This window comes from Macaca fascicularis, chromosome 7, assembly GCF_037993035.2.
Source record: "Macaca fascicularis isolate 582-1 chromosome 7, T2T-MFA8v1.1".
In the NCBI taxonomy this organism is placed as follows: Eukaryota; Metazoa; Chordata; class Mammalia; order Primates; family Cercopithecidae; genus Macaca; species Macaca fascicularis.
The window spans coordinates 119,022,310-119,040,610 of record NC_088381.1 but is presented as its reverse complement, the minus strand read 5'-3'; the positions used below and the strand labels follow the sequence as shown (position 1 = coordinate 119,040,610).

General features: G+C 38.6%; 1 long non-coding RNA gene across 4 annotated transcripts in view; it reads left to right on the top strand.

Annotated features, from left to right (window-relative positions):
- LOC123574523 (uncharacterized) overlaps positions 1-14,282 on the top strand; it is a 136,057-nt gene extending 121,775 nt beyond the window's left edge. For 2 of the 4 annotated variants that reach the window (XR_012415791.1, XR_012415790.1), the window contains 2 exons: positions 7,832-7,869; positions 14,139-14,282. This is a non-coding gene — a long non-coding RNA (uncharacterized lncRNA). Of the gene's footprint in view, positions 1-7,831; positions 7,908-14,138 lie in introns of all 4 variants that reach the window. The other 2 variants (XR_010588476.1, XR_006699546.2) reach the window with 1 other exon arrangement.
- The last annotated feature ends 4,019 nt before the right edge of the window (positions 14,283-18,301 follow it).

Genomic DNA, 18,301 nt, shown 5'->3' with positions numbered 1-18,301 from the left:
AATTTTATCAACAAATCAGTGTGTTTTTCTTTTTAAAATTATTTTAATCTGTACTGATAAAAGAAGACAAAAGCTGATAATGTTTTAATCCTCCCAGTTTCTTTTTTTTCTAGTGGTTCACATAAGAATTTGCATTAATACTACTGGCATGCTAGCTTCCATGAATGTTCTGTGATGTCACTTGCAGAACCTGATAAAATCTTCATATGCTCTCATGAACAGATCTATGCATGGTATACGCAAAAGAACATACTAGACCATATATTTATGATTAGCTTAATCACAGAATTCCCCAAGAATAGTAAATAAAAGAATAAAAGCAGAGATTAAAAATGAAATTATAAGCAGCAAATACAAAAAGCAGCATTGTTCCCCATAAGCATTTGGTAGATACTTACTAACAGAGTAAGAGACAAAGAAGATACGAAAATGTAACTCAGGTCTACACTGTCAGTGGCTGCAGTCACTGACAAATCACAGATGCTCATGATGTGAGGCTTCATCAGTCCCTGAAGCAGGTGATGGGGAACTTGCATGGAGGTAAGTGTCATTTAAAAGGGAAAGGATTTTGTCCTTAGCAATGGTAATATCAATAAATCAGCTTTCTTTTGTTTAGTGAAAATCACCCGACTGAAGAAATTCTCACCTTTTGGTGGAAAACTGTACCTGGTCATTGTTAACAACAATGCACAGATTTCCAGTTGAGATGTTCAGTGTTCTGTTCCATAATGTATTGGGTCTTTGTTTGCCCTTTTAAGTAGAAGAAAATTTTAAACTAAGTTTAGCCCCAGTCTGTACTGTCTTTGAAAAGTATTGTAAAACTGAATAATCCAGACTTTAGGAAAGGTACCATCAACTATCTGGACTGTCTAAAAGCTCTGACTGATGTGGACTCACTCCTAAAAGGAATGGATGTTTCCCCTGTCAATCTCTGGCAAGAAGAAAGGACACACTCCTGCCAGTCATCTCTGAATGGGAATGGAGGTGGGCCTTGCAATGACCATGAGGCAGGACTTTTCTCTTTCTCGAGGGTCAGAGGTTATACTGGCTATCTAAGATATGACAGGGGTTGGCGATTTTATTTATTTATTTATTCAAAGAGGAAATGTTTTTATTGGTCATTGCCAATTTTGTTTTCGTTTTTGTTTTTGTTTTTAAATTTTACTTTAAGTTGCGAGATACATGTGCAGAATGTGCAGGTTTCTTACATAGGTATATATGTGCCATGGTGGTCTGCGGCACCTATCAACCCATCACCTAGATTTTAAACCCCGCATGCATTAGGTATTTGTCCTAATGCTCTCCCTCCCCTTGCCCTCCATTCCCTGACAAGCCTCGGTGTGTGGTGTTCCCCTCCCTGTGTCCATGTGTTCTCGTTGTTCAACTCCCACTTATGAGTGAGAACGTGTGGTGTTTGGTTTTCTGTTCCTGTGTTAGTTTGCTGAGAATGATAGCTTCCAGCTTCATCCATGTCCCTGCAAAGGACATGAACTCGTTCTTTTTTATAGGCTGCATAGTATTCCATGGTGTATATGTGTCACACTTTCTTTATCCAGTCTATCATTTATGGGCATTTGGGTTGGTTCCAAGTCTTTGCTATTGTAAGTAGTGCTGCAATAAACATAAAACATACATGTGCATGTGTCTTTATTGTAGAATGATTTATAATCTTTTGGGTATATATACAGTAATGGGATTGCTGGGTCAAATGATATTTCTGGTGGAGTTGTTTTTTTTTTTTTTTTGAATTTGAGCCAACCTCTACTACTTAGAGGCCTATTTAGTTATGAGCCTAAGAGTACCACTTTGCATGTTGTATCTAAGCTAGTCTCAAAAGCCAAGTGACACGCACGAGGCAGTACACTATCTTCTTTGTCACTTGCAAATCCTATTCTGAATCTAAAAACAGAATGAAATTTCTGAAATGAAATAAGAAATGAAATTTCTTATTCACCTTTGTATCCCTAGCATCTAGCATAGTTCTTGGTACACATTTTGTTGGATTGCATTTTTTAATATTCAGGGTGTCACTCTGTGTCTTAGGCTGGCATGTAGTGGCATGATCATAGCTTACAGCAACCTCAAACTCTTGGGCTCAAGTGATTGTCCAGTTTCAGCCTCCCAAGTAGGTAGGATTACCATGCCCAGATAATTTTTCTTTTCTTTTTCTTTTCTTTTCTTTTTTCTTTTCTTTTCTTTCCCTCCCCCTCCCCTCCCCTCCTCTCCTCCTCCTCCTCTTTTTCTCCTTCTCCTTCTCCTTCTTCTTCCTCTTCCTCTTCCTCTTCTTCTTCTTTTCTTTTGTAGAGAAAACCTCTCACTATGTTGCCCACACTGGTCTCAAATTCCTGGCCTCAGGTGATCCTCCCTTCTCAGCCTTTAAAAGCACTGGGATTATAGGCATGAGCAACCATGCTGGCCTGGATTGAATTTTTATAAAATTCTATGGAATTACCAGTATAGGAAATTTACCTATCTTGAATAAAGGAAGCTAGCCTTTGTGTGACTTAGATTTCTAACTTGAGCTATATCTATGGACAAGGTCCTGTTCCACTATTCTGTTTTCACTCTGTAAACTGAATTTTGTGGGTCAAGTCATTGAAAACAGGTGAACCTATTAGTGTTCCCAGAGAAACACCAAGGAGCGCGTCACTGCATCATCCCACCATTCATTCCATGCCCTGTCTCCAATTCACACAGGGCAGACTTCAGCTGAGCTAGCAAAAAGCATCAAAGCTGGCCGGGTGTGGTGGCTGATGTCTGTAATCCCAGCACTTTGGGAGGCCAAGGCAGACGGATCATGAGGTCAGGAGTTTGAGACCAGCCTGACCAACATGGTGAAACCCCGTCTCTACTAAAAATACAAAAATTAGCCAGGCGTGGTGGTGCAAGCCTGTAATCCCAGCTACTTGGGAGGCTGAGGCAGGAGAATTGCTTTAACTCGGGAGTCAGAGGTTGCAGTGAGCCAAGATCACACCACTGCACTCCAGCCTGGGTGACAGAGCAGGACTCTGTCTCAAAAAAAAAATGCATCAAAGCGAATACTGGTTTGTTTTCCCAAGCCATGTTGTGAAAACATCATGTTCTTAGCTCTACAGATACTAAATCACATATTTTTTAAAAGCCAAGTATATAGTTGTTATGGTTTGGATACTTGTGTCTTCCAAATCTCATGCTGAAATGTGACCCCCAGTGCTGGAGGTGGAGCCTGGTGGGTGGTGTTTGGGTCATGGGAGTGGATTCCTCACGAATGTCTTGGTGCACTCCCTAAGGTAATGAGTTCTCACTCTATTAGTTCATGTGAGAGATGGTTGTTAAAGGAGCCTGGCTCCTCCTCCCCTGTCTCTTGCTCCTCCTCATGCCTCTCTTGCTCCCACTGTCACCATGTGATGTCTCTGCTCCCCCTTTGCCTTCTGCCATGGCTGGAAGCTTCCTAAGGTCCTCACCAGGAACAGATGCTGGTGCCACGCTTCTTGTACAGCCTGCAGAAGAATAAGCCAAAGTAAACCTCTTTTCTTTATGAATAACCCAGTCTCAGATATTCCTTTATAGCAATGCAAACAGACTAACACAATAGTCATAAAAACAAAAAAGGAATTAATTATTGAAATATGTAGTTAAGTGTAATCTTTATCTGAGGATGGTAAGTTCCTGGCACTGTTCTAGTTACTGGGAATATAGTAGCAAATGAAACAAAATCCTCATGAAATTTATACCTATGTTCATGTGGCTAGTTAGTGGATTTACATCCAGATCTACCAAATCTCAGTATTCATGCTTTTTTCACTACATGTGGTAACTGGAATGGAGGATCTCAAACAAAGAAGATTGCAATATTTGAGTAACCTGAATAGATGCTATCTGGCCCCGCCTCAGCTGCCCTCTTCACCAAAAGAGAATAGTACCAAAAAAGTGAAGATACTTTAGTTCTTGATTCTAAATTGTTTTGTCTTTTTAAACAATGAATGTATATTATTTTAGTCATTAAAAAGCATACTATTAAAGATCGTTTTTTCCTATTTATTTTTGTTGTTGTTTTCGTGGTGGTTTTTTTTTTTTTTTTTTTTTTTTTTTGTGGTTGGTTTTGTTTGAGACAGCATCTTGCTCTGTCACCCAGGCTGGAGTGCAGTGGTGCGATCACAGTTCACTGTAGCCCCAACCTCCTGAGCTCAGGTGATCCTCTTGCCTCAGCCTCCCAAGTAGCTAGGACCACAAGCATGTGCCATCTATACTTGGACAATTTTATTATTATTATTCTTTGTAGAGATGGAGTCTCCCTATGTTTTCCAGGATGATCTTGAGCTCCTGGCCTCAGGTGATCCTCCTGCCTTGGCCTCCCAAAGTGCTGAAAGTACAGGTGTGAGCCACTGCATCCAGCCCCTTTTCCCTCTTTAGATCCTGGAGAATATCCGATTTTCACTAGTTAGCAAGGAGTTACTCCAAGTCTGTCAGAGGATGCTAAAACTCAGACATGTTTCTGCCCTGAAGTCCAGCTCCTTCTACCATCCCTATGATCTCATGCCATATACGACCAAAATAATAACTCAGGGCTGATGCCCCTTTACTACATTACATGGTCAAATGCCCCAGGCTGCAGTTTCTCTGCTTACTGCATGCCCTACTAGACAATTTTCCCTTCCCCAGCTCCTTGTTTTGAATCCTACCCATGAAGACTGCGAACCTCCTCCACATGTGCTGCTTTCCCTCTTCTGACTCCTGCCACACTCTGGACCCCTTTCCTGGCACTCGTGGTCTTATACTCTGATCATAAATGGCTTGTCTTACACTCTCTAATAAAGCAATTCTGACAGGGCAGGGTGACTTCATTATGTATCTCACAATCAAAAAGTGAGCAATAAATATTTTTAAATTGAATTGTGTTATTTTAAAAAATTAAGGCCGTAATTATCTTTACTTGGGTGTTTTGAACTGCTCTTTTAGAGAACCAGCTATTTTCAAAACCACAAAGAAACTTGCATAAAAGCCCCATGTTGCAGTTAATTTGAATCTGTAAGAATATAAAAGAGGATGTTAGTTTGAACCATAAATAATTATTTATTACCTATACTGTGCAAGGAGTTATTCAAGGAGAATTGAGAGTCACAGTTAAGAACCAAATGTACAGCCAAATTTGTGAGGTAGTATAAAATAATTCAGCAGTGAATTAATTAAGAGATGACTGTCAGCAACTCAAAGAGATTTAAATTGTGGATTTGGGGCAAGAAAAATGATCATTCTCATTCAGGTTCTCATCAGAAGTAAAATTAGAAGGTTAGTAAAATTTAAAAAGCTAGGAGTTCCAAAACCAGCAATGAAATGAAACTATCCAAAAATCTACATAAAGCCATTCTAGTATAATGTTTATTAGTGGCATCATGGAAGAGAAATATGGAACAGTAAATATTAGCCATCTCATAAAATTTGGCATTTCATTTTACTATATAACTACCTATACATATTGCTGAAGCTGAGAAAATGTTACATAGTAGAATGCCACTTCTAAAAAATATGACAATAAAAATTATCTTACAAATTTGATTTGGCTCCTCCACTGTTGTCTGCATGACCCTGAACACACTATGTAACTTGTCAGAGCCTCCATTTCTTTAATGTCACTTACTGCCAGCATAGTGAGGACCAAATGAGATCTAATACATAAGTGTTAGTGAAAAATTAGGTACCATACCAAAAGTATTTTAATGTTTTTCATGTCTGCTTGCATTATCAAGCTAATATTTTATTACATTAAACTTGGGTTTTATTTTTAACCATAAATAGATATTCACTGCTTGACAAATTGAATACAAATTTATAGCAAAGAACAGAAAGTAATAATAAAATGGCTAGTAATACTATAGCCATATTTTAGCAATTTTCCTCTCCTGAATGAGCTTGAACTCTATTTTATCCTATTTAGATGTCACTTAGCAAGTAAATTTGACCATTCATCTGTGCAAGAATATACCCAAGATGTTTCAAGCACTAGGTGGACCCCAGAGCCCATCCTCATTCTCATCAGGCTGGAGGAAAAATAATCTGAACATTTTTTCCTTGGAGACTACAGAGCAGATTCTCTTTCTCCTCTTCTTCCTTGTCCTCTTCCTCCCTCTTCATTCCTTCATTTTCCTCCTTCTCCTCTTCCTCTTCCTCCTTATTCCCAGAAATACAATGTATGTACTAAAGTCAGAGATTGACAAAGCTTCAAGGGACCTGAGGAACCATCTAGGTACTCTTAAGACTTGGAAACTTAAGACCCAAAAGGTACAGGACTTGCACAAGATTATTCAGCTCATATGATTATGAGAAATCTAGTTTTAGAAACATAATCGGTGCTTTCCCTGTTTAAGGAATGGCCAAGTTAAAAGAATCAGTCCATTCAAGTTAAAAGAATCAGTCCATTCTTTAGGCTCATGCCTGTAATCCTAGCACTTTGGGAGGCCAAGGAAAGAAGATGAGTTGAGCCGAGGAGTTTTAGACCAGCCTGGGCAATATAGGGATACCTTGTCTCTACAAAAAATACAAAGAACTAGCTAGGCCTGGTGTCAAATGCCTGTAGTCTTAGCTACATGGGAGGCTGAGGTGGGATCCCTTGAGCCTAGGAGGTTGAGGCTGCAGTGAGCCAGTATTGTGCCACTACACTCCAGCCCGGGTGACAGAGCAAGACCTCCATCTCAAAAATAAATAAATAAATAAATCTTTATATTCAAGTCCAAGATATTTACAAATTCTCTTACCTTATTCTTTTTCTCATGAACATTTTTTTTAACCATTAAAAAATAATAATTTTAGGCCAGGCGCAGTGGCTCATGTCTGTAATCCCAGCACTTTGGGAGGCCTAGGCAAGCGAATCACGAGGTCAGGAGACTGAGACCAGCCTGGCTAACATGGCGAAACCTCATCTCTACTAAAAATACAAAAAATTAGCCAGGAATGGTGGCAGGCGCCTGTAGTCCCACCTACTCGGGAGACTGAGGCACGAGGATCGCCTGAACCTGGGAGGCAGAGGTTGCAGTAAGCCGAGATCACACCACTGTACTCCAGCCTGGCAACAGAGTGAGACTCCGTCTTAAAAAAAAAAAAAAAAAAATGTATTCTTGCTTTTCTGCTAGCTCAATGTAGTAGAAAGAAAACTGGACTGCATGTCAAAAGTCCTGGTTTGGACCTGGCTCTGCTTGTTACTATGTAACCTTAGAGAAGTCATAAGATTTTTGCACCTGTAAAACTAAGATGCCTGCATTGATTACCTCCCACAACAGGTTAGATAATGAATAGGCATATTTTCTATATATTATACAGTCCTGAATGAACACAGGCACTCTTGTTATATATCCTGTGATGTCCAAAAATGTTTTTAAAGTTTAAAATGAGAAATTATATTATACATGCTAGAAATACAATAAACTGAATTCTATTTAAAAATGGAAGGGTGGGCCGGGTACAGTGGCTCACGTCTGTAATCCCAGCACTTTGGGAGGCCGAGGTGGGTGGATCACAAGGTCAGGAGTTCGAGACCAGCCTGGCCAATATGGTGAAACCCTGTCTCTACTAAAAATACAAAAATTAACTGGGCATGGTGGCGAGCGCCTATAGTTCCAGCTACTCGGGAGGCTGAGGCAGGAGAATAGCTTGAATCCGGGAGGCGGAGGTTGTAGTAAGCCCAGATTGCACCAATGCACTCCAGCCTGGGCGACAGAGCGAGACTCTGTCTTGGAAAAAAAAAAAAAAAAGAAAGAAAGAAGGGTGATATCAGCAAGATGGTGGAGTAGGAGGCTCCAGTTGTAACACCCTTGTTAAGAGACTTAACAAGAATGTACAGTCCAAAATGTCTTTACAGGAACTCCAAGAACTGTTTAAGAAGTCAGAGTACCCCAGGTAAGCACAAAGCTGAGAACAGCTGCATTGAAATGAAGGTAAGCCATTGCCTTCTACCTGCAATTACCCCTTACCCAATTTGACATAGCCCAGCACAGTTGGGAGAAAGTGTCCAATTTGTGGTTTCTCCTCAGGAGAGAAGAGAATATGGGAGTGGAACATGCATACAATGTTCCAGCTTTTCAGAAGCTGGTCAAGGGACTGGTTTCTTTCTTGCCTAACTTAGTCCTGATGAAACCTGCATACTCTAGATACCTAGGAGCTCAGAGAATAAAATAGAACTCAGAGAATAAAAGTGGCTTCCTTTGCTGGAGCATGAGAGAATCTGCAGCACCACAGTCAGAAGCCAGCACAGCTCAGTGCTATCAGGAGATGATGCTCAGTTCTTGGCTTGAAAGAGAAGTGTGGAATGTGCATCTAATTTTCCATCTTGCAGAAGGTGTGGGGGCTGCCTGAGGGACTGGTTTCTGTCGCACCTGGCTCAGAGTGGTGAAAGAAATAGCATACTTTGGATATCTGAGAGCTACAGAGAGCAAAGGAGAGCTTAGCAACTTGTTGCAGCACCAATAACCTTCAGTACAACAGATAGGCACCAGAGATAGCAAGAGATTACAAGCTCCTGAAAAAGAAATTCACAAACCTCTGTAACTGGGAAATTACATGCACAAGGCTAGAGAAGACACATCTCCAGAAAAAGATTGAGAGAGAGCCCCTCAAAATTCTGATCCAGGCTGATTGGTGACAATCTCCCCCTTCTCTTGAAGGTACTCAAAAAAGGTAAAGAGAAGTAGCTGGTTTTTTAAACTCCCAAGTCTCAAGAAAAAAAAAAAAATCACAAGCAGCAAGGCATAGTGGCTCACGCCTGTAATCCCAGCACTTTGGGAGGCTGAAGTGGGCAGAGCACTTGAGGTCAAGAGTTTGAGACCCAGCTTGGCCAATATGATGAAACCCTATCTCTACTAAAAATACAAAATTTAGCCAGGCGTGGTGGCAGGTGCCTGTAATCCCAGTTACTCAGGAGGCTGAGGCAGGAGAATTGCTTGAACCTGGGAGGCAAAGGGTGCAGTGAGCCAAGATCATGCCATAGCACTCCAGCCTGGGTGATAGAGCAAGACTCTGTCTCGAAAAAGAAAAAAAAAAAAAATCACAAGCTTATGAAGAAACAGGGAAACATGGCCCAAATAAAGGAACTAAATTAATCTCCAGAAACTGACCATAGGGAAGTAGAGATCTGTAAATTATGTGACAAAGAATTCAAAATAGCCATATTAAATAGAACACAATTGAATGAAATCAGGTAAACAACATATGAACAAAATGAAAATATCAACAAAGAGGTATAAACTTTGAGAGAGAGAGAGAGAGAGAGAGAGAATGAATGAAACAAATTTTGGAGCTGAAAAGTACAATAACTAAGTTGAAAAAAATCACTACACCGGTCCAACGGCAGGTTTCTTCAGGCAGAAGAAATTATCTATAAAGACAGGTTATTTGAAATTACTGAATTAGAAGAGTAAAAAGAAAAAAGAATATAAGATGTTTTATGTAAGCCTATAGTAACCACAAAGAAAATACCTATAGAAAATACACAAAAGAAAAAGAGAAAGAAATTAAAATATATCACTACAAAACAATCAATGACACAAAAAAGAAAACAGCAAGAAAGGAAAAGGAGAAAATAATTACAACTCAGGAAAGCATAACAAAATAGCAATAGTATGTTCTTCCCTATCAATCTTGAAATGTAAATGTATTAAACTCCTCAATCAAAAGACATAGGGTGGCTAAATGAATATAAATCAAGACTCAACTATACGTTGCCTACACGAGACCCGTTTTAGACTTAAGGTCACACATAGGCTAATAGTGAATGGAAGGAAAAATATATTCAATGCAAATCATAAACCAAAAAAAAAAGGCTGGCTATCCTTATATGACACAAAATAGACTTTAAGTCAAAAAGTCACAATATACAAAGAAATATTTATTGACAATATTTATTCACAAACTCACAATAAACAAAGAAATATTTTTATAAAGATAAAAAGGTCAGTTCTCACAGCATTAGAGCACCAAAATACATAATGCAAACACTGGGAGTTCTGAAGGGACAAATAGCAATACAGTAATAGTAGGGGACTTCAATAACTCCACTATCAATGATGAATAGAACATCCAGAAAGAATATCAGTTAGAAAATAGTGGATTTAACATTATAGACCAAATAGACCTAATGGATATACAGAATTACGTACACAACAGCAGCAGCATACTCATTCTTTTCAAGCACATACAGAACATTTCCCAGGAGAAATAATGTGTTAAATCACAAAAGAAATCTTAATTTGGAAGACTGAAATGATACCAAGTATCTTTTCCAACTACCATATCTACTTTCATCAAACTAGAAATAATAGCAAAAGGAAAACTGAAAATTTCATAAATAACTTGAAATTAAACAACACACTCTTGAACAACCAGTGAGTCAAATAATAAATTGCAAAGAAAATTAGAAAATAATTTTAGACAAATGAAGCTAAAAACACAACATGCCAAAACTTACTGGATGCAACAAAGCTGTACTAGGGGAAAATTAGTAGTAGAAAAATCCTACATTAAAAAAGAAAAATGAGCTCAAATCAAAAGCCTAACATTACATCTCAAAGAACTAGAAAAAGAAGAGCAAACTAAACCCAAAGTTAGCAGAAGGAAAGAAATAATAAATATTAGAACATATATAAACAATATAGAGAATAGAAAAACAATACAAAAATCAACAAAACTAAGAGTTGGATTTTTGAAACAAGATTTACAATATTGACAAGACTTTAGCTAGACAAACTTTATATGCATTAATCTCAGCTTTTCCTAACAAATCCAAGAAAATGAAACCATGTTTATCCCCATCTTATAGAAGGATAAATTGAGGCCTAGGGAGGCAAGGCAAGTTACCCAGGGCCTCATATAACTTAAAAAAGGAAAAGCTAAGGCCGGGCGCGGTGGCTCACGCCTGCTCTCAGCACTTTGGGAGGCCAAGGTGGGTGGATCACCTGAGGTCAGGAGTTCAAGACCAGCCTGCCCAACATGGCAAAACCCTGTCTTGGGCATGGTGACAGGTGTCTGTAATCCCAACTACTCAGGAGCCTGAGGCAGGAGAATGGCTTGAACCCGGGAGGTGGAGGTTGCAGTGAGCCGAGATCGTGCCACTGCACTCCAGCCTAGGCAACAAGAGCAAAACTCTGTCTCAAAAAAAAAAAAAAAAAGAGAGACCCCTAGAGACCTTGTTTACCCCTTCTACCATGTGAGAACACAGCTAGAACATGTTGTCAGCCAGAAAGCAGACTCTCACCAGTCACCAAATAGACTGGCACCCTGATCTTGGACTTTGACTTCCCAGCTTCAAGAACTGTGAGAAATGAATTTTTCTTGTTTATAAGCTACCCAGTTTATGGTATTTGATTACAGCAGCCCAAAATGGACAAGAACAATTTATGTGCAGCTTTTTCTGTGGATATAGGTTTTCAACTCATTTGAGTAAATATTAAGGAGCATAATTGCTAGACCAGCAATTGGAGTTGTCAATGTTTGGGATTTTAACCATTCTGATAGGTGTGTAGTGGTACCTCACTGTTGTTTTAATTTGCAGTTTCTTAATGACATATATTGCTAAGCATATGAAAATATATTATTTATTTTTATGGTATTTCCATTAAGATCTTTTGCTCATTTTTTTTTCTAATTTTGTAGAATCCCTTCTGTATTTTTGGATGTAAGTCCTTTGTTGGATATGTTTTACAAATATTTCCTCTCAGTCCGTGGTTTGTCTTTTCATTCTCAAACAGTGTCTTTCAAAAAGCAGAAGTTTTTAATTTTGATGAAGTCCTGCTTATCAATGTTTCTTCATGGGTCATGCTTTTGGTGTTATATGTAAAAACTCATCACCAAAGCTAAGGTCACCAAGATTTTCTCCTACATTGTCCTCTAGAAATTTTAGAGTTCCGCATTTTGTATTTAGATCTATGATCCATTTTGAGTTAACTCTTGTGAAAGGTGTAAAGTCTGTCTGTATTCTTTTTTTTTTTTTTTTGCATCAAATATCTAGCTGTTCCATCATCAATTACTGAAAAGACTGTCTTTTCTTCATTGAACTGACTTTGCTTCTTTGTAAAAAATCTGTTGATTCTATTTGTGTGGGTCTATTTTTAGACTCTCTATTCTTTTCCATTGATTGACTTGTCTATTCATTGCCAATACTACATCGTCTTGATTACTGTAGCTTGGTAGTAGGTCTTGAAGTCGGTAGTGTCAGTTCTCCAACTTTGTCACTTCTTCAACATTTTGTTGACTATTCTGTGTTGACTTTCCATTTAAACTTTAGAATCCATTTGTTGATATCCACAAAACAACTTGCTGGGATTTTGGTCGTGATTGCATTGAATCTATAGATCAAGCTGGAAAGAACAAATATCTTAATGCTATTGAGTCATCCTATCCATGAACATGGAACACTTCTCCATTTACTTCAATATTTTTGACTACTTTCATCAAAGGTTTTTGGTTTTCCTCATATAGATCTTATATATATCTTGCTAGATTCATACATAAGTATTTCTCCTCCTCCTCCTTCCTTGTCTTCCTTTTTTCTTTCTTTCTTTTTTTTTTTTGTAAGACAGGTTTTCACTCTGTCACACAGGCTGGAATGCAGTGGCGCAATCTCAGCTCATTGCAACCTCTGTCTCCTGGGCTCAAGCCAACCTCCCACCTTTGCCTCCCGAGTAGCTGGGACTACACACCACCACATCTAGCTAACTTTTTGTATTTTTGTAGAGACAGGGTTTCGCCATGTTGCCCAGGCTAGTCTTGAACTTCTGGACTCAAGTGATCTGCCCACTTCAGCCTTCCAAAGTGCTGGGACTACAGGCGTATACCACCATACCTGGCTGCCGCCGCCGCCGCCACCTCTTCCTCCTCCTTCTTGTCCTCCTCTTCTTTCTCCTTCTTTTCTTTTCTCTTTTCTTTCTCCTTCCTTCCTTTTCTTTTTTTCCTCCTTCTCCTTCTCCCTCTCCTTCTCCTTCTTCTTCTTCCTTCTTTCTTCTTCTTCCTTCTCCTCCTTCTCCTTGTTTTCTTTTTCCTTCTTTCTTTTTTTGCTGCTAATGTAAATGGTGGTGTGTTTTTATTTCAACCTCCAGTTGTTCAGTTGTTCATTGCCAGTGCATGGGAAAGCAATTGACTTTTGTATATTAACCTTGTATCCTGCAATGTTACCATAATCAACTACTCATTCTAAGAGTTTGTTGTTGATGATAACTAAATTTTTATAGACCAACCATAAATGTATGAATTATATATTAATTTGTGTCTTCATTCATGCCAAGGGTAAAGCCTGACTAATGGACTCTGATAGGCACAATTCTTGACTCCATTCTATAATGATCTCTAAAGCACAGATCCCTGAGGCCAAGACAGATGTAAACAAAATTAGTCAAAAGCAGCACAGAAATGTATATATCAGAGTGAGTAGAATGAAGAGTACCAAATTACAAATGACCATTTAGGCTTCTATCAGATCAGAAGAAAATGGAAGAAATTGGCACTCTGAAAAATATAATCAAAGCATAGTGGTGGTATCATCATGAAAGCAAAATAACTAATACAAAAGGAAGACTGTATAGAACATCACGAAAAATAGATAAAGAAATGACAACTCCATGAGATAAAGCTTCTCTTCATGGCCTATTTATGCACACAATCAATAGTTTATTCGTTTGGATTTCTCCAAGAAGTATACCCTGAGACATGAATTAAAGTGTAAACATTTCATTTGAGGATAATCTCAAATAAGACCATTAAGGAAGCGAAGTACAAAAAAATGAGAAGGTGGCTAATAAAGAGTGAGTTTTCAAGCCACTGTGGGCAACTAGTGGCACTTGGGGCAAGCCACTTTGAGTTCATGGCAGACATGAGTTCATTGTTCTGGGAGACAATGTGGAACATATCTCAAAAATATCTCACTCAAGAGACAAAGAATCTAGGTATTTATCCACTGAAACCATCACCTATCCAGTATAATTGGTTTGTGATATAGTTTGGATGTTACATGTTGAACTGTAATCCCCAGTATTGGAGGGCCTGGTGGGAGGTGACTGGATCATGGGAGCAGCTGTCTCATGAATGGCTTAGCACCATCTTCTTGGTGATAAGTGAATTCATGTGAGATCTGGTTGTTTAAAAGTGTATGGCACCTCCCCCTTCCCTCTCTCTTACTCCAGCTCTGGCCACATGATGTGCCTGCTGCATTTCACCTTCCACCATGAGTGAAAGCTCCCTGATGCCTCCTTGGAAGCAAAGAAGATGCTGACACTATGCTTATAGAGCCTGCAAAACCATAAGCCAATTAAACTCCTTCTCTATATATTACCTAGCCTCAGGTATTTCTTTATAGCAGTACAAGAATGGCCTAATACACTTGGGCTACTTCCAACAGGATTAACTCCCTGGATCTTCTGATTTGACTGGTGTGTGGGCTGAGCTTGCTCTCTTAGCTAGGAAAATCCCTCCAAGACTCACAGGATTTTGCACCAAGTGGCCTTCAGTGTGAAGAAGTACATGCTAAGGAAATCTGGACAAGGCACCAATAGCATCTGGCACAATGGAGATCTGAATATGTTAAGTGGTTAAAATATGAGTAGCTAAGTAATTTGATTTGGGTGTTTTGATTGCAAGGAAAAAAGGCAAACTTAAGCTAACCAAGAAAAGTTAAGGTTATTGTAAAGATACTAATAGATTCATGGGCATACAACTACAGAAACCAAGGTAATGCCAGGCCTAATGGGAATTGAAACTAATAAACCATTAAGAAGCAATGTAGCTACCATGTCTTCTACAAGGGACACACTCATGACTTGTCTCTGCCTATTTCTTCCATGCATCTCTGTTGACAAAAAGAGTCAAACTCTGTAAAATATTTGAAGAGATTTATTCTGAGCCAAATATGAGTGACAATGGCGAGAACATGTGCCCAAGGTGGTCAGGGTGCAGCTTGGTTTTATACATTTTAGGAAGGCATGAGACATCAATCAAATACATTTAAGAAACACGTTGGTCTGATTCAGAAAGGCAGGACAACTCAAAGCAGGGTGCTTCCAGGCTATAGGTAAATTTAAACGTTTTCTGGTTGACAATTGATGGAGTTTATCTGAAGACCTGGGATCAATAGAAATGAAATGTTCAGGTTATGTTCCATAAAGGATTGTGGAGACCAAGTTTTATTGTGCAGAGGAAGCTCTCAGATAGGAGACTTCAGAGAAAGCAGGTTGTGAAATGTTTCTTATCAGACTTAAAAGGGTGCTTGGCTCTTAGTTGATTATCTCCTGGATCTGGAAAGGAAAGAAGGAAAACAAAGGGGAAAGGAGATTCACTATAGAATGTGGATTTTTCCCACAAGGGACTCTGCAGGGCAATTTCATGGTATGGCAAGGAAATATAGTTTGGGTAAAACATTTTTATTTTCTTCCTTGTTATGCCAGAGTCAGATTGGAAAGTGAGTCACGATATACAGGGCTAAATAAAACTCATCTGATGAGAATTTATGGTTTGTAGGGCATGATTCCCCAGACTCCTTAGATAGGAATTTGGGCGAGATAAAAAATCAGAACTTAGTCCTCATCTCTTTACTACTGTTTTAGTCAGGTTAGGCTATACTATATTACAGCAATACTGATCCCTCATACCTTCACAACTAAAGTTAATATCTCCTCTGTTGTTCTCCAAGCAGTGACTCAATGATTCTGACAACTGCTTTCCATGTGGAGATTCAGCTGTCCAAGCAGCTTTGATCTTGTGGTGAAACAAAATATCAGTACATTCTCCACAACATTGTGCAGGAACTATTTTCTGATTTGGTTTAAAAATAACACATCATTTCCGCACACATTTCTTTGGCCAGAACTGGTCACAAGGTCTTGCCTAATAACAAAGAGTTAGGATGTATAGTCTCTCACATGTCCAGGAAGGCAAAGACACCAAGATACTGCTAAGCGCTACTAATTCTACCACACCTTGAAACTAGCTTCCATATAACCACATTGGCTAATTTGGCTTCTAGTACCTCACTACCTTTTTGCCTAGCCCTCCAACTAACATACTTAGTCTTTCAATTTCCCAATTTCAAAATCCTAAGAGTAGAATTCCTATACTCAGAGTCTTCCAGCATTACCCAAAGCAGTAACCATTAAATTTAAAAGAAATTGTGGTGTGAATGACTTCTGACTTTAAGACTTAAACATTACAGAAGAGCCTGGGGAAACATTTACTAACCACCTAAAGAAAAGAGATTCTACCAAAAAACATTATTTTTCTGGCAAATTATCTTCATCTTAAAGGCAGGGAAAAATATTTTAAAACTTACAGAATGTAGAGAAATTCACCAGGAAGACAGATCCAGAGAACAATATAGGGAACAATGGCATTGGGACTGTATTGGGAGGCTTAAGAAGAAAGTAGCTACGATTTCTAAGAAGGACAGAGCAAATGATACGAATCAGATTAACACTATAATAGCACACATAAAATAGAATTCCAAAATAAAAGATTAGAAACATAAGAGGGGCTTCAGAATTCCAGTGTGTAACCATGAAGATTAGATAGAAGAATGAGAATCCCAAAGTAGAAGTGCTCACGGTCCTTCAGAAATTAATTCGAAAATCTATTAAAAAATTATGTATTAGATGTTTTTCAACTTACAACACATTAATCACATACACTTGTTATAAAACAATGTACAATCATGTAGAAAGCCAATCATCTCCCTTTTCGCTGCATTCCCAACCCTAACTCCATAGCAGTGCTAACAACATAGTATTGTGACACCCTCTTTCTCCTTGTTCATACGTGTAAATTCAAGTAATATATTTGTGTCTAGGGGTAGATGGGTTGGTTGGTGGCTTCTTAACAAAAGAGAATCATAATACACACATTAGCCTGCAACTTGGTCTTTTTCATTTGATAAGGTATTAGAATAACCATATATAACAGTATATATAAATCTAGGTGTTTTTCTTTTAAAATAGATGTGTGTGTGAGAGAGAGAGAGAAAGAGAGAGAGAGAGAGAGAGAAACGCGTAGTCACTCATAAAGTTAGTTTACATAAGTAAAATATCCCATATGCTGGGGAAGTAAAACTGGCACCTTTTAAACGGCTTATACTCTACCCCTCCATCTCCACCTATAATTTACCCCCTGATGTTTCCAAGTAACCATGGTTTACAACCTGGTGAGCATGCTTTAATAAGTTTCTATATCTTCATATAATCATATGTAAACATATGTACACAGAGGTGCTTTAAGGAGGGGCACTGTCAGCCTAACAAAAGTGAAATTATCTTATATACCCTCCTATGTATCTTATTTTTACCAATAACAATATTTGATGAAAATCCCTCTAAATCAAATGCTAATGAATTCATTATTTTTAATGGATTTATCATAGTCCATGGCATGGATGCAATATAATCTATTCAACCATGACACTATCAGTGGAAGCTGATTTTTTTTCTAGTTTGGGAACAACATAAACATCTTTCTACAAGTCTTCTTACATATTGATTTTTTTTATAATGTAGTTTTCTAGCAATGGAATTGGTGAGTTGAAAAGTGGGTATATTTTTTACTTTATTAGATGTTTCCATACAGCTTATTTAGAATCTTTATGATTATAGATATGTGAGTCTATCTCTGGATTCTATTCTTTTTCATTGATCTATATGTCAATCCTTAAGTCATTAACACAATACCTTAATTATTACAGCTTCAAAATAAGTTTTAAAATCAGTTAGTATGACTCTTTCAAGTATTATCTTTTTTTCAAAATAGTTTTAGCTGTTCTAGCTTCTTTGCATATTCATGTACATTTTAGAATCAATTTATCAATTTCCACCAAAAACAAACCTTCTGAAATTTTTACTGGAAGCATATTGAATCTATAGATCAATTTGGAGGAAATTACCATTTTAGCCATATTCAGTCTAAGTATATATTTCCATTTATTGAATATAGCATATTTTTCTGCTTATTGAAGGAGAAGTAGGGGGCCTGTGTGGGTAAGAGGCAAGGAGGAGGGCTGACCCCCCTGCCTCCATCCCACATGAAGAGGAAGGAGTGAGCTGCAGCCCCTCTCACATTCCACTTTCACCTCCATCTGTTTTGCTTCCAGTGTGGAGCTGCCATGGACTGACAGGAATTGTGACAGCTAAATCTGCCCCTGGCCAACCTTGAGGCCCAAGCTGTCAGGAATGGGGAGGGCAGCTTGTTTGCTACAGCTGTCTCTGGGGCACGTGTGGGACTCCCCGGTCTAGGAATGTTGCATGCCCCTACCTCAGGGTCCCCTTGGGAGAAGATTCACACTGCTGGGGTGGGGACCCCACAGGGGCTCGGG